The sequence below is a fragment of the Crinia signifera genome, chromosome 11 (genome assembly GCF_055691185.1).
Source record: "Crinia signifera chromosome 11, ASM5569118v1, whole genome shotgun sequence".
NCBI classification, from domain to species: Eukaryota; Metazoa; Chordata; class Amphibia; order Anura; family Myobatrachidae; genus Crinia; species Crinia signifera.
In genome coordinates, this window is record NC_139227.1 from 86,028,499 (window position 1) to 86,044,336 (window position 15,838).

The following is a 15,838-nucleotide window of genomic DNA, read 5'->3' on the forward strand; positions in this document are numbered from 1 at the left end:
TTTCTGTCTTTGTACTCTGTCTGTGTAGTGCTCACTTGCCAACATTTTGAGACAAGTATTGGTTTTCACAAAGCTGCTGCTTTAGCGTTTTTAGACCTTATTGTCCAATGTTACTATGGTATAATAACGTTAAATTACAAGCATTTCATAAGTGCTAAAGGCATTTATTGGCAATTGCATTTTGTTTATGCAAAGAGTCAATATTTACTGTGTTGACTCTTCTATGTCAAGACTTCTGCAATTAACCCTGGCATGCTGTAAATCAACATCTGGGCCGCATACTGACTGATGGCCACCCATTCTTGTCTAATCAATGCTTGGAGTTTGTAAGAATTTGTGGGTTGTGTTTTGTCCACCCGCCTCTCTTGAGTATCGACCACAATCCCAAAGGGATTAAATTCTGGAGAGCTTCCTGGCCGTGGTCTCAAAATGTTGATGAATTGTTCCACTTAGTTTTCACTTTTGCCTTAAGACAAAGTGCTCCGTCTTGCTGGGAAAAACATTGTCTATCACCAAACTGTTCTTGATTAGTTGGGAGAAGTTGCTCTTGGAAGATGTTTTGGTACTGCATTGATATTCAATTATCTGTTTTGCTTGTTCTTTCACTGAGTTATTCTTAGATGGTACTACAAGACTTTATCATTAAATCTTCTAAACCTCACTCAACTTTCCTCTGTTTATCCTGTACTTTGGTACATGAGAAAGCACTACATCCATCCACTAGCTTCCACTTCCACAGCTGCCTCCTCCCTGCCAGTCCCACAAAAACCCCAAAGTGTGACACAGCGACTAATTAAAGGCCTGATTTGGATCTGTACGCACACCTGATAGTTTAAATACAGATCTGGTTGTTACTGCCCAATGATAAAGATGTCTGACACAGCGAAACGCATCAGAGGTTACTCCGTCCTCACACAATCCTGGTTATTATAAGACAATTTATCTTCCTAGCTTTTGGAGTCATCCAAACCAGCCCTAGATGTTCCTTCCTTCATCTACATCAGCACAGGAGCCTTGCCCACCTGGCCTTAATACCGCCAGCTATTCTCCATGGTGGACTGGACCCTTTCTGGACCAGCTGGAAACACTAGACCAGGGCTGTGCAACACTGGCCCTCCAGATGTTGATGAACTACACATCCCAGCATTCCTTGCATCAGTTTCAGCATGGCCACATAGCAAAACTTATGCAAAGCATCCTGGGATGTGTAGTTCATTAACATCTGGAGGGCCGGTGTTGCCCAGCCCTGCACTAGACCAAGAGGCAAACACAAGTGCGGGACTGTGCCATTCTCATGGTGGACTGTAATATAATAACCATCTTTACTTTTGGATTAATATCAAGGGCTTACTAGGAATGGACAGTATGCATACTTGTACCAGGAATTGTGCAGGACATTTTTAATTCAGTTCAGTGAACCAGCATGTGCATTTATTAGCATTTTTTTTATATTCCATCATTTTATATAATATATTTTATTTTCCACTTTTTTATCAGTATTGGTCATATTCATGTCTAATAAATTGTCTTTATACTTGTAAAATCAGTCCAATTGGTATATAGTGTTTACTAACATTATTGTATCAAGCGCTGCTATCTATTTTTCTTTTTCTCGAGTTCTTCAGGGATTGACTACCCCTATATAGCAGCTACTAGTGGGGCAAACCATGTTAAGTGCCACCACCACCCCCTAAGGGGCACTGTTTCTTATCTTTCCTGGTTGTTGGGGTCCACCCATATCACTCACAGACCCCACTCCACCCAAAAAAATCCTCCAAAACCACCCCACCCCTATAGCTGCAGCACAGTGTGCATACTGCAGCATTTAGGGGGAAGGGTGCTGAAACTGGGTTCCAGGCAGGGCCGGTGCTAGGGTGTCTGGCGCCCTCCTGCAAACTAGAATTTTGCGCCCTCCCGCAAACTAAAATTTTGAGCCCTCCCTTAATTTGTGCTACAAAACAAGGTTTTGTTAGAGTACCTCTTCCCGTTTGATTTTTTTTTGTTAGAGTACCCTTCCCCAGGATTGCAATGGATGCCAAATGTTTGTGTGTAAGTATTTGGAAAAAAAACCTAGGTGCGCTCACAGGAGCAGCTACAATACACTAAATCGAGTATGTTTCACCTAACACATATATCCTAAATACAAAAATCTCATGAACTCCCTCCCAGTGCTCACTTATTTATCAAAAATGGGAAAACAGGAAAGTTACTTAAAACAATGAACCTTAAATATTGGTGGTGATAATTCCACATGCATTGCCAGGTGTCACAGTGGGCCTTATTCTGATCGGTGCGGCCGGATCCGAATATGCGGCCAGCACCGTGCGTCCTAAACCCCGCCTTCCATACGGATCGCCAACTCCGTCCGTACGCGGTAAGAAGCTGGCCGAACGGACCGCACGTGTATTTTTCACAAAATACGCCTCCTCCATCTCAGGGAACCTCCCCCATCATTCGATGGTCGCAGACCATCGAATGCAGGACCGAGTGCTCCACCAGCACCTGCAACCTCAGACCACACGGACATTTTTCCGTGCAAAAGCAGGGATCTGGGCGGGCAGCTGACATCCGGCGATGTCATATGTCCGCCCCCTACACGTGCGTCACGGCCGCATTACCATACGTACGCCCAGCGTTTGCATGGGAACGCCCATGAAACGCGGGGCGTATGCATATGGTAATGAGCCCAAATAGCCCTTCACGCCCCTCTCCACCCCCTGTTCGGAGTGTTCACATTTCATGCGGGATTTGGCCGTACGCCCCGCTCGCACATGCGCAGAGACGCCTCTGCACATGCGCAGACACAAAACATCGGCGGCACGAACGCACGCGGATATTACCGCACCAACCAGAATAAGGGCCAGTGTATCGTATACATAAGACTTGTGCTGCCCGGATGGGAACAATATACGGTACTTATGTAGTATCTGGGCTGCCGATTTTTGGATTGTATGCCTTAAGTTAAGGCATACAATCAGATGCGATGCGATGCGATATCGCATCGCATCGCATACAACCAAATCGCATGCGATCCGATGCGATGCGATCCGATGCGATGGGCCCGATTTTTCACCTATTGCACCTAATTTTTAATTTAGGCTTTGGCACAGGTGGCAAAAATTGGGAGAAAGGGTATTTTAGGAGGTTAGGGAGGAGTAAAATCTGAGGGTGTTTGAGAGGAGAAAGTGCTGGTTTGAGAGAGGTGATTTTGGAGGAGATTTGGATACAGATATGGCTACAGCTTCCATGTCAGCAGCTGCGTCGTCGCCAAGGCTCTTTACATTGCCGCAGACTGAAGAAGCTGCTGTTCTTTTCCTGCAGCAACATGGCCTTCTGCCCACCACAGCCACCTGTGACAACGGGCATCCCATGCGCCTGAACATGGCTGACCAAAAGTGGCGGTGTTATATAAAGGCTTGCGGCAAGAAAAAAAGTGTCCGTGCTGCGCTGTTTAGTCCTGGGTGCCGGCTCCCTTTTGTGACAATTGTCCGTTTCATATATTTGTGGAGCCAGGAGTTGACATCAGTGACCTTGTGCCAAAAGGAACTGAATCTGTCAATCAAGACAGTGGTCGCATATAATGCGTTTATGCGTGAGGCCTGTGAGCAGGATATTCTTGCTCAGCCGCAGCGCAAGATTGGAGGCCCAGGAAAAGTGGTCGAGGTGGATGAGACTCTTTTTGTCCGTCGTAAGTCCAATGTGGGCCGACTACTTCCCCAGCAATGGGTGTTCGGCGGTGTCTGCAGAGAGACTGGGCAATGCTTCATGCTGCCAGTTGCCCAGAGAGATGCTGCAACCCTGATGGCTGCTATTGAAGCTAACATCGAACCTGGATCCACTGTCATGTCGGATTGCTGGCGAGCATACCGAACCAGTGATTTGGAGGCGGCTGGCTACACTCATGCCAGGGTGAACCACCGCTTCAACTTTGTGGATCCAGAAAGTGGGGCACACACCCAGAACATAGAACGTTTATTGGGTTGTGTCAAGTGGAGGAACAAGTGCCATCGCGGAACAGCTTGCAGCAATCTGACCAGCTACATGACCGAATTTGTATGGCGCAAGTCTCTAGCAGGCGATGATGTATTTGGCCGTATCCTCCATGCCTTAACATTGCTTAATAAGTCACAGTAATTTGTTTGTTTGCTTTATTTTCTGTCACAAATATATAATTAATCTTTAACTACAGTTGTCATTAATGTGTCAGATGCAAGTGAGATTGAGTGAGATATGTCTTTTTCATACCCCTACTATCCAAGTGGGCATGGAGTTGGATATAAACCTGTGGCGAGCGTAGCGAGCCACCGAGCCCGAAGCGTGGCGAGCGCAGCGAGCCCCGCGAGGGGACGCAGATTTCTTAAACAGTATTCTGCGTCCCCTCGCGGGGCTCGCTGCGCTCGCCACGCTTCGGGCTCGGTGGCTCGCTACGCTCGCCACAGGTTTATATCCAACTCCATGCCCACTTGGATAGTAGGGGTATGAAAAGGACCCCTTTTTCCCATTAAATTCCATGTTAAAATAGACTTGGTCCATTTTAACATGTAATTCAATGGGAAAAAGGGTCCTTTTCATACCCCTACTATCCAAGTGGGCATGGAGTTGGATATAAACCTGTGGCGAGCGTAGCGAGCCACCGAGCCCGAAGCGGGCCGAGCGCAGCGAGCCCCGCGAGGGGACGCAGAATACTGTTTAAGAAATCTGCGTCCCCTCGCGGGGCTCGCTGCGCTCGCCACGCTTCGGGCTCGGTGGCTCGCTACGCTCGCCACAGGTTTATATCCAACTCCATGCCCACTTGGATAGTAGGGGTATGAAAAGGACCCCTTTTTCCCATTGAATTACATGTTAAAATAGACTTGGTCCATTTTAACATTGAATCCTATGGAAAAATCGGGTCCATCGCATCGCATCGCATCGCATGCGATTTGGTTGTATGCGATGCGATGCGATGTCATGCGATGGACCCGATTTCAAAATCGGCAGCCCAGATACTACATAAGTACCCAATATACTCCTATATCTTAAGTAACTGAAATAAAACAGAAATACATAGTGCAATACAGTAAAGTAAAAAAAAAGGTGGACTGCTGAATACTATTGCCCTATCACCCTTAGCTGGTTGAAATTAGGCCTTAAAGGTGTATCTTCCCAATCTGATGTACGGCGTGAATTGGAACCACATGATAGGAGACACTGCCAGAGGGATCTCCTAAAAGATACACCTTTAAGGTCTATTTTCACCTAGCTAAGGGTGATTGCAATAGTGTTCACCAGTCCATTTTTTTTACTTTACTGTATTGCACTATACAGTATATTTCTATTTTATTTCAGTTACTTAAGATATATGTGAGTATATTTTTAGCATCTGGGCAGCACAGGTCTTATCACCACCAATATTTGTTTAATTGTTTACATAACCTTCCTGTTTTCCCCTTTTTTTTTAAATAACTGAGCACTATTGCCACCCATACACAGTGCAGCAAGATTCGTGCTCCCCCGCACATCACATGGCACAGGTATGTGCTGCAGGTACTTTTTGAACCATTGCATCTAGTTCAAAATGTGCAGCACATTGTATGCGTTTTGAAATAGATGCAAAGTAATATAGTTTAAAATGTATGGTGCACATCGCACCGTGTATGGGCGGCATATGAGGGGGGTTCATCAGAAAGTTAAATAAATAAACAGACTGACAGATATTAGACAGATAGACATACAGAGATAGATATTAGGCAGAGAGAGAGAGATGATAGATAGAGATATAGAGAGATAGATAGATAGATAGATAGATAGATAGATAGATAGATAGATAGATAGATAGATAGATAGATAGACAGACAGACAGACAGAGATAAAGATATATGGGGAGAGAGAGACACACACAGACACTGACATAGATAGATAGATAGATAGATAGATAGATAGATAGATAGATAGATAGATAGATAGATAGATAGATAGATAGATAGATAGATAGAGACACACACAAATGAAAACAAACTCACTCAGCCAGCTCCTCTGTAGTCTCCCGGGACATCTCTCTCATGCACAGCTCCACACTGAGATGGGGGCATCTAGTGGCTCCTGCCAGTACTGCAGTTAGAAGTAACCCTGGAGCTTTAATCTGCCTCCTCCGACGCTCACCATTTCCCGCGTGCAGGGCGGTACTTCATGTTGCCGACGCCGCTGTCTGTCAGGCAGTGTCACAGGCAGTGGCAGCCGACAGGAGCAGGGTGCAGAGCAGGGAGAGCGCCTCTGCTGGCTGGCGCCTCCCTGCTTTGCATCCCTTGCTGAGCGGGTTCCGCCGGCCCTGGTTCCAGGGTCTATGTAACTCCTGGACACGGGTCTGCATACTTCCTGGACCTGGATTCACAATACTACAGTATATGACTGTGGAATACCGTACAAATGAAAAATAAGGAAACTCCAAGACGATTAATGATAAGCAGTGGTGTTCTAAAAATATTGAGCTAGTTCTGCAAAGTTAATTTGCAGACCATTCTCCCATCTCCTAGATTTCAACACAACTATAGAAAATTCTGGAAACAACTCACCCTTACTGTCATAAGAGATATAAAAGCATTTTGGGACGCTTTTCTTTATTTTTTTTATGGTTTTGTTATAGTAGGCAGGAAACTTAGGGATTTGTGGTGGCTCTATGAACCTATTTTTAGCTGCCTAGTCCCCCATTAACAATGGGGTTTGGAATCAGTGCTCTCCAATGTGTGACTTGGGTGGAAGTGTGGCATGCTTTTTTTTTTAATGATTCCACTATTACAGTGCAGCACACTACCAATAAGAAGATGAACAAGGAGTTAACAGTATAGCGGATAATGAAAATTCTAGTGCTGATATAAATGCTTTGTAAAAGTACAAATTTGTGGATAAAAACACATTATTTTACTATATGAATAAAAACACATTAATATGCAAAGCAATGCTATAAAAAAACAAATAATTCATACTTCACCCAAACAATTCATATAATAAGCAGACAGCCACTCATAACAGTAATAGGAGGTATCTATAGGAATAGACCTATTACCGTATATACTTGAGTATAAGTTGACCCGAATATAAGCCGAGGCACCTAATTTTACAACAAAAACTGGGAAAACGTATAGACTCAAGCGGAACCCTCACTCGAGTATAAGCCAAGGGGGGCTTTTTCAGCATAAAAAAATGTTCTGAAAAAGTAGGCTTATACTCGAGTATATATGGTATACAAAAAGCTCAAAATCAATGATTTCTTAAGTGTAGGCACTTCCCAGATATAGTTAACAAAATTAACTGTAAGAGGTATATTCTCCTTAGCAAGCCTCCCGGCTCCGCCCCCATATAGCCCAATAGCCAGAAGTGGTCATCATACACAAGTACTTTCAAATTAAACATGTAAAAAGGGCAAAATAAGTAGATATACCAATAGGCACATAAACTTATTGGGTGACATTTAATAGGACCCCATTTTTTTGTAAGGTTTGAAATCGCACCATATCGCATGTTTTAAAATCATGAATTTTTGGAAGAAATCAGCAATTTAATGGAATGCGAATTGAGGCATGAAAAATGTGATGCAATATTCAGTCATGCGAATTTCAGTCATGAAAATGTACGAATGAATGCACGTGTGCAATTTGTTAGACACGGTAATGTGAGGTTTTTATAAATAAAAAAAATAAAAACGGTGTGGGGCATACCCAACCTCCTGAGCATAACCTTGGCTCAAAGAACCGGTCCTGTTTATAGAAATTCAGGGGGTTAGACCTACCAGCCAATCAGGAGCGGCCATTGTCTGGTGGGCAGGCCTAACCCTGGTATGTGGGATGACCCGAGATTGTAAACAATCTCAGCTTGTGTGCAGATGGGGGTACGTGTAGCCAGAGGAGCAGAGCGTTGGGCATCGGAGGGCATGTGAGTATAATTTCCCTCAACAGGTACCCATAGATACTAATGGAGAAGAGGACCGACCGGTGGAGGACCCCTTAGGTACGTATTGTGTGTGTGATTGTAGAATGTAATAAAACTTTACATTTCTTATGTGTGTGTATGTTTTTTTTATTATTATTTCCATTGCTGTAGAACTACAAGACCCAGCGGGCCCTTTAATGCCCCGCATGCTGGGACTTGTAGGTCACCAAGTCCTTGCATGCGATGTATGTCTGCTGGGGCTTGTACTACCACAGCAATGTAAAAAAGCCCCGGGCTTCAGCCTGGGCAGGGTTAACTCTGGAGAGGGAGCCTCTTTATTGGGGGGGTCCCTGCCCGGGCTGACCAGCCACAGGGAAAAATGCTTTGGCTGGGGGAATTTGTCAGACTCCATCTGACTGGGACGTACAAGCGTCTCACACGCACGCGCGTCCCAGTCACTCGGCAGCGGGGATCGCAATGGAATATGCTGCGCTATATAAGCAATTGTGAATGAATAAATAAATAAGGCTGCAATATTTACAGATGGACAAAACCATGCAAGTGGGGCAAAAGTAACTTGCAGTCAGAGTAACCCCAGACCCCCCTATACACTATGCGATATGGGCCCGATTTCACCCGATTCCAGTGGATCGGGCCAAGAAATACGTTGAAATCATCCCCAATCACATGTGTATGACATTGATCCGATGCGGATCCCATCAGACCGGAGTCGGAGGTCGGACGGCCTCCACGTAAGATAACTCGTATGTGCAGCCATCAGCTAAAAAGATCAAGTGATCACACTTGATATTTGATAAAGCGGCCGACAGACGAAGGCGGGGAAACGCGTCAGGTCTGCAAATCCCTTCATCCATCTAACGCCGGCCGGCACACGGGAGCTGACTTTAACCCGGGCAGACGCTGCTTATAAAATAAGGTACTCTGGGAAGTAGCTACAGTTGCCATCTCAGCAATCTCAGCGGGGAATGGATACATTGTTTAAAACAAACGCTCTTTATGACTGAAATCCAGTGGAGCATCAATTAAAATCCATCCAGGAAACAAAGTCCTGTGACTAAAAACGCACTTTTAACCCCATTTTTACCAATTATTCCATTTTAGATTTTTTCTATTTTCTTTTTATTGTGTATCGGCCGGTACATGTATGTTCATACATTCATTAAATGTGATAAGAAATTTTTATGTTTTTTTACATATTTGACCAATATAAAATGTTTTATTAATTACTCTCCACTCGACTGTTTTTCAATTTCAATAACTTTATTAAAATTAAATTTGTCATTATTGCCAGTAATTAGATTGAAACCTATTGTTGAGTGGTTCCCAGCGCAACTTCTTTGTCACTCTCTTGTCTTGTTTTTAGGGATTGGTAATCCCTTTGTAGTTAGTAGCTGGAACGCCGTTTTTCTAGGGTTACACTAGAGCTCAGTCTTTTTCTTGTTGTCTATCAGCTAAAAAACACCTATGATATACCGCATCCGATATGGTACAAGACTAGGTGTGTGCCAGAAGTGCTGCAATGCTGGCACACACCTATCTGCAGATCGGGGAAGTGCCGGGCAGAGGTACTTCTCCTGCTTTGCATCCCCGTTGGCCAGTGGGCGGTCGGCTGGACATTAAAAAAAAAAACAATACAAAAGAATGTGTGGCATGTTACATTTGCCCCATCTTCAGTGCAACATAGTTTTGCAGACTTGCTAAAAGGTCTGAATCAGGCCCACAATCCAAATATGTTCCTTACGTATACATTATTCCTATGCAAAGTACCTTAGAATGGCATGGTTTGAATAGGTCGCTGAAGAGGACACTGCATTCCTTTTGCGCCCAGGATTTTCGGTGTGGGTTAATTTCACAGGGCTCTATCATGGCTTCAGCTTCTGGACATGTCGATGCCAGTTTCCAGCTGTTTCCAAATTCATAAACATCATCTACTATGAGGTGTCCTCTGGTACTGAAGTCATTGACTGAATTACCATCATAATTGCCACAGAGTCCACACACATTATTCTGTTGAATAATAAAAGACAGAAAGAAGGGAACATACATATATAAATAAATGAATGAAGGGGAACATACATTTATGCAAATGCCATAAACATAGAACACGCCTTTGCAACTACATGTCTATTCACATGTCTTCCTCCATCATAAAAGGGAGCTTAATCCTGTATTGGGCAATAAGCAAATTTCCAGATCTTTAGAGACTTTCTGGGGGAAATATACTAAGATTGAATGGAATGCACATATTCATACCCATTTGATGAAAAATATGGCTGGTAATGTAGCATAAGCTCCCGGTATGGTGGGTAAGCCTCAAGCATCAGTGAATGTCTGTTGCAGGGAAAGCTGGGAGAGCAGCAGGGGGACATGGAAGTCCTGAATAAATGGTATGTGACCAAACAAAATGGGGGGATATATGATAGCAGGAGGGGGCATTGCTGATAGGTGGCTATAAGGAAAGTTTACAGGGCTCACACTGAGATAAAGGGACATGGCTGACACTGGGGAAGGGGTACATGGCTCTCACTGCGTGAAAGGGGACATGGCTGACACTGTGGGAAATGGCTGACACTGGGGGGAAGGGGGACAGGGCTGACACTGAGGGAAGGGGGCAAAGCTTACACTGGGGGAAGGGGGACATGGCTCACACTGGGGGGAAAGGGGACAGGGCTCACACTGAGGGAAGGGGTACAGGACTCACACTTGGGGAACCCAGTGTGACAGGGCATTGTGAGCTCTCTCCCCCAGTGTGAGCCCTGTCCCCTAGTGTGTGAGCCCTGTCCCCTGTCTCCCAGTGTGAGCCCTGTCCCCTAGTGTGAGCCCTGTCCCCTAGTGTGAGCCCTGTTCCCCAGTGTGAGCCCTGTCCCCTTTCCCCCAGTATGAGCCCTGTCCACCTTTCCCCAGTGTGAGCGCTATCCCCCTTCCCCAAGTGTGAGTCCTATACCCCTTCCCTCAGTTGCAGCCCTGTCCCCTTTCCCCCCCAGTGTGAGCCATGTCCCCCTTCCCCCAGTGTAAGCCTTGCCCCCTTCCCTCAGTGTCAGCCCTGTCCCCCTTCCCCCCAGTGTCAGCCATTTCCCACAGTGTCAGCCATGTCCCCTTTCACACAGTGAGAGCCATGTACCCCTTCCCCTGTATAAGAGATATCCTCCATCTCTCTGCATGAGCCATGTCCCCCTTCTTCTGTATTATCCATATCCCCCTAATCCCTGTGTGAGCCATGTCCCCCCTAATACCGGTGTTAGCCATATCCCCTCTAATCCCTGTGTGAGCCATGTCCCCCTTCCCCTGAATAAGAGATATCCTCCATCTCTCTGCATGAGCCATGTCCCCCTTCTTCTGTGTTAGCCATATCCCCCCTTATCCCTGTGTGAGCCATATCCCCCCTAATCCCTGTGTGAGCCATGTCCCCCTTCCCCTGTATAAGAGATATCCTCCATCTCTCTGCATGAGCCATGTCCCCCTTCTTCTGTGTTATCCATATCCCCCCTAATCCCTGTGTTATCCATATCCCCATAATCCCTGAGGCACCACCGCCTGAGGCTTAGACAAATGTGCTCATTCAGATTGTAAGGGGCAAATTTACTAATGCTTCTAAAAATGAAAAAAAGGTGATGTTGCCCATAGCAACCAGATTTGGTTTATCATTTCTCAATTGCATCCTAGAGAATGATAGACAGAATATGATTTGTTGCTATGGGCAACATCATGTCTTTTCATATTTAGAAGCTTTAGTAAATTTTTCCTCTAAAGGTACCCATACACGGTACAATTGCCGGGTGCAATGAGATTTGCACTCCCGTGTACATCCAATGCTGCACATCGTTTTTGTACTAGATCTCTTCTCATTGCATATCATTGCATTGCAAAACATATGTGATGAGATTCCATCTAGTCCAAATTGCATACCATAATTGTACTGTGTTTGGGCACCTTTAGTTTTGATTTTGTATCCCCGTCATTTAGCTTTTCAGTAATGCTGATTTGCCAGTTCCCATCAAAGGAGCAAATGTTATTTACATACTGTAACATTGATAACTATGCTGGGAACCACCATAGGAGCCCATGTTATTTTAAGAACGAAGGCTTCTATGGAACAGGAACAGTCAATCAGGCACTAAGCTTCTCTGGAGCTCACACCTGATTGGCTGAGGGGTTTCCCATTGATTGACGTTGGAGGGATTTCCCTTCAGTTATGCAGAGGAGCAGCATGTGTAAATACACATGCTGCTCCTCAGTTCAGATGGTTTGGGTTATTTGGTTTCTTTTTTTTTAACCCCTTTGATGCCATCTTGGAATAAAGAGGGTGAGATCTAAACTGGAATAAGGTGAGTATTTTTTTAAAACCCCTCCATATTGGATTTCTACTGGACAAGGGAGTGACTCTACGTGGCCACATAGGTGAGTATATGTACAGTATGTATGTATATGTATGTATGTTCTGCATGTATGTAATTAAAATTTAGGTACTTGTGTATTATCACAGCGCCCACTACGGCATTTGCGTAGAGGGCTATTCACGGTAGGGAAATTGCATCGCATCGCATGCCATTATTGTATGGCATGCGATGCAATGCGATGAGATGCGATTTTCCTATATAATGTATTCACTGCTCTGTGTCATTGAATCCATTAAAAAAAATAGGGTGCGATAAAAAATCGCATTGCATCGCATGCCATTATTGTATGGCATGCGATGCGATGAGATATCGGTTCTGATTGGACGTATAATAATGCCATTTAATGTGCTATACCATTAAATGACATATCATGTCATTTATTTAGGCCCCCCCCCCCCCCCACTATCCACGTCATCCCGAAGCGTGGTGAGCGCAGAGAGCCCTGCGACCTTTTCATACCGACACTATCCACGTTGGCGTGGAGTTGATTTTATATAGTGTGGTGAGCGCAGCGAGCCACCAAGCCCGAAGCATGGCGAGCGCAGCAAGCCCCGCGAGGGGACACATAATACATATAACATAATACGCATCACCTCGCTGCGCTCGCCACGCTTTGGGATCACGTCGATACTGGGGGGGGGGGCGTTAATAAATGACATTATAATTGTTAAAATCGCATTGCATGCCATACAATATTGGTATGCGATGCGATTTTACTACGTTTGCGTATGTAGTAAAATCAGGCTCCGTGATAATACACAAGTACCAAAATTTAACTTTTTAGAGTGTGTCTATTTATTTTAGTATTGGGTCTGCTGTGGAACTACAAGCCGTGTAATGCCCCGGATGCAGGTACTTTGGATTCTCCAAGTACTTGCATGCAGGGGAGGCTTGCTGGAACTTTTTTTTCACAGCAGAATCCAAAACTATTTTAAAATCTTTTTTTTTTTTTTTACGCTTATATAACATCAACCCCGGCACCTACCACCTAGGGATACCAGGGATAGCCCCGAGCTTCAGCCTTGTCCTTGGGTGACTGGTGGGGGACCCCAGCCAGGGCTGACCAGTAACAGAGTTAATGCTTTGGCCGGGGACCTTGCATAAACAGTTGCTGTGGCATTACCCTGCTGACTGTTAGAGCCCAATGCTGGTTTAAAAATACGGGGGACCCCTACATCTTTTGTCCCCAGTATTTTTAAAACTGGACCGGTGCTGATTTTTGAAATTCAGGGGGACCTCGGGCAATTTTTCCCTGTATTTTGGACAACGGGACCATCTCAAAGAGCCCAGGGCCGGATATGTTCGGTAATAAATTATTTATGTGGTTTCATGGGCAAAAGCAGGAATTCTGGAGGGGGGTTCCAAATGTTTGATTTTTAGAGAAATTGTCGCCTGCCCTTGAAGGAGGCATAATTAGCATGTAACAAGCTATAGTCTGCTCCAAATAAATTGCATCTTATAAAATACAGTATAGGGCCAATACTGGTTCACACTAAGTGAACCGAATTTGGTCACTGCCCCGATGGTCGGGGGTTTGCGCATGCGCATTTCTGCACATGTGCAACCCTTACTGCAAATGGCCTTGGTGATTTATAATGTCGCGGGCCATTTGCAGTGGGGAGGGAGGGGCTGTGATGGCGCTGGCCCATGGGAATGCCCAGCATTTCATGGGTTTCCACATGAAAACGCTGGGTGTCCCGGCTCCTGCAAATATACTGTAAGTTAGTCTCCACTGACTTTATTTGCAAAGGCAGGAGAAATCATTCTCGGCGACCATGGGATGATTTCTCCTGAAGTGGGCACATTCAAGGGGATTTGTCTTCGCAACACATGCCCTCGCATGGTTGCAAAGAAAAATGGCGGCAGGGGATGGTTTTCGCCGGGGCAGTGTCACATGCAGTCAATTAGAATCACCCCCTATTTCAGACATATGTAGGCCCAATGATCACCGCAAGCTACTATAGAAATTATCTCTATGTACACTGAATGAGAAGTCAAATTCACAGACACACACACAGCAGCCTTGGTAGAAAAATCTGCTGCCATTGGGTTGAGGCTCCATCCATGCTTCTATATTGCATGTAGGGGGCTCTGGCTCTAAGGAAGTGGGTTTCTGTGCAACTGGACCCACTTCCCCCTCTGCAGTTGCTTATGTGTTTGTCTGTGGTTATCAACCCTGTTGTCAGTAAAAAGTTACAGGTGTTTCTGTCCACTAGTTGCGGCCAGAGTCAGCTGATCAAATGGATACAAGTTTAAGAAGTCAGCACAGATGGTGTAATGGTTAGCATTACTTTCTCGCAGCACTGAAGTCATGGGATTGATTCCCACCATGGCCCTAACTGTGCGGAGTTTGTATATTCTCCCGCTGCTTGTGTGGGTTGCCTCCGGGTACTCCGGTTTCCTCCCGCAACACAAAAAATACCGGTAGGTTAATTGGCTCCTAACAAAATGAACCCTAGAATGAATGTGTGTACATGCACATGTTGTAGGGAATATAGATTGAAAACTCAACTGGGGCCTGACTGATTTGGATATTCAAATATACTCTGTAAAGCACTTCAGAATATGTATGCGCTATATAAATAATAGGTAATAAGTATATAATTAAAAAGAGTGTCATGTGACTATGACAATTTGCATACAGTAAATGGAAACTACAGACAGCATTCAGGAAATATGTTACCACTAGAAAGCCCGCTCAAAGCAAATGCTACTAAAGCTAGTCTGCTACCTTGTGATTGCCTCTGTGTTTGTGCATGAGTGTGAAAGAAAGAGATGTAGTTTAATTTGCTGCCAACAGATGGCAGTGTTTCGGAGACACACAAACGGACACTTGACACACTGTCACACACACACACACACACACACACACACACACACACATATATATATATATACAGTGGCATAAGTTCGTCCCAGTTGCCGGGAGGCATGATAAATATCGGTGCACCCCCCCTCAACACACACATACACACCACCTTATATAAATATATGTATGCATGTATGTATGTTATGGATATTATGTTTAGAATAAAGAGAGTGTGGCATCTATGGTCCGGTACTTGTTTCCTATCTGGGCACCCGTCGCGGGCATCGCGGGTACATTTATGCCTGCCCGCGACGCGACCGACGCGATGCCCGCGATTTTCCCATTGAAAACCATGTTAAACCTGAAAAATCGCGTCGGTCGCGTCGCGGCCGGCCATAAATGTACCCGCGATGCCCGCGACGCGATGCTCACGATTTCCCATAGGAATCAATGTTAAAAGCCGCGATGGACCCGATTTTACTGTTAAATGCCTCAATCCACCCGATTTGGCCATAGGAATCAATGTTAAATGGGCCACAGAGCCCATTAACCCTTAAATGTCCCCCCCAATTTTTGACGCCACCCCACGATCGACGCCAACCCGAAGCGTGGCGAGCGCAGCGAGCCCGCGAGGGGCGGCGGTACGCGTCCTCCGACCTTTTCATGCCCTACTATCCACTAGGGCGTGGTGTGAGAATATAATAGT

At 45.2% G+C, this 15,838-nt stretch overlaps 1 protein-coding gene across 1 annotated transcript in view; it reads right to left on the reverse strand.

The window, feature by feature from the left end:
* LOC146046280 (hemocytin-like) overlaps positions 1-6,135 on the reverse strand; it is a 137,924-nt gene extending 131,789 nt beyond the window's left edge. Inside the window, exon 1 of the mRNA XM_083165532.1 lies at positions 6,003-6,135. The gene's annotated coding sequence lies outside the window, so the exon portion shown is untranslated. The remainder of the gene's footprint in view (positions 1-6,002) is intronic.
* Between the last annotated feature and the right edge of the window lie 9,703 nt (positions 6,136-15,838).